The following is a 1,877-nucleotide window of genomic DNA, read 5'->3' as shown; positions in this document are numbered from 1 at the left end:
ATTTTTATCAATAATTGATTATGGTGATCATTTATATATGCATGCAGCTTCTTTACTTAGAAAATTAGATTCTGTTTGTCATGCAGCATTACGTTTTGTCACTGGTGCAGAGTCACGGACGAATCATTGCATTTTGTATGAATCTTTAGATTGGTTATCTTTACATCAAAGGAGATAGTTACATATGTACTTATTTATCGTAAAGGCTCTATTAGGTAAATTACCATCTTATATTTCTAATTTGTTAACGATCCATATAAATAGTCGCTGTACTAGATCAGGTTCTTGTATTCGGTTAATAGTTCCAAGGGTATTGTCAAAATTTGGTAAATGTGCTTTCTCCGTTTATGCTCCTTGGGCCTGGAATGAATTGCAAAATGTAATTAATCTTGACACACTTCCAACATTGAGTACTTTTAAATGTCTTTTGTATAATGTTTTAAAGGATACTTGTAATTGTTTTTCGTGATCTGATTTTATTTGTGAATTGTGATTGTGTAACTTGTGGTACTGTCTCTGTGATTCTTTTTGTATGAAACTTTATGTGCTGCCGTCTTGACCAGGTCTCACTGGAAGAAGAGATAGCAATATCTCAATGTGATTTCCTGGTTAAATAAAGGAATAATAATAAAATTACTGTCCGAATCGGGCTATAGAAAAGCATAATTCAGAGTCCGAGGACATGAACAAGCTCCGAGTAGAACGTCACATGCTGTCATCTCGAAATTATGGTAATTATAATAAGGCGTGAACACAGCATTTGTATCGATTTAGAGTGGGCGGGATTATTCACATGTCTTTATAGTTGCGCCAAGCACCTTTTGTTGTTTTCTCGTGGTATCTGATAGAGCGGTTGGACACGGAAGCGATGACACGTGACGTCAGACTTAACAAGCGGATAGGGGGCGGAACGCTCAATATAGATTCTCAGAGCTCTGACTGGGCAGAGCAGAGATAGCTCTCTGTCCTCTTCAGAGGGAGGAAGCGCGGAGAGCGTAATGGCCTGTGCTCTGAACGGAGTGGAGAGCACCTAAGGTACGTAACCGTGCCTTGGTTTCAGGACGACTTTAGTGTCATTAGGCCTGAATTCCAGGCAGGCAGGGCTAATAGAGAGCGCCTTGCAGGTCCCCTATTCGCTTTACTGATGCCAGTGCTAGAAGCAGAGCAGTCTTCAGCGATAGCGACCGAATGTTGGCAGACTGTAGCGGCTCGAAAGCAGGGCCCTTCAGGGCCCTCAGCACAGTGGGCAGATCCCATGAAGGGACGGTAGGGGGATGAGGCACCCTGCCTCCTGGCACCCCTTAGGAAGCGGATGACTGTGCTGTTTCTGCCCACCGATTGGCCCTCAATAGGGGCATGAGAGGCCGCTATAGTTGCCACATGGATGGGGAGCGTCCCTTATCCAGTAGCTCTTGCAGAAATGATAATACCTCTGTCAAATCAGAAGTATGAGGGTCTTTGCCACAGTTTAGACACCAAGCGGAGAAAAAAGACCACTTTAAGGCGTAGAGGCGTCTCGTAGATGGGGCTTTAGCCTCCGAAATTGTGTTTAAGTCAGATCCTCTGAACCGTCTGTGGATGGAGCGTCCACTCCCCTTAGGGGACATTGCTCCTTGATAGCATGTCCGCTCCTTGGTTCAATTTGCCCGGTATATGCGCTACTCTCAGCGAGCGCAGGTTGAGTTGAGCCCATTCCAGGAAGGGCTCTACCAGAGTGAAGAGACGCTTCGAGGAGAGGCCTCCCTGGTGATTTATGTAGGACACCACATACATGTTGTCCGATCGGATTAGCACATGGTGTCCTTTTAGGAGTGGCAGGAAGAACTGACAGGCTCGACATACTGCTAGCATTTCCAGGCAGTTGATGTGGAAGCCTT

The sequence above is a fragment of the Sinocyclocheilus anshuiensis genome, unplaced genomic scaffold (assembly GCF_001515605.1).
Source record: "Sinocyclocheilus anshuiensis isolate Anshui unplaced genomic scaffold, SAMN03320099.WGS_v1.1 scaffold367, whole genome shotgun sequence".
Lineage (NCBI taxonomy): Eukaryota > Metazoa > Chordata > Actinopteri > Cypriniformes > Cyprinidae > Sinocyclocheilus > Sinocyclocheilus anshuiensis.
Note: the sequence above shows the minus strand (reverse complement) of the source record.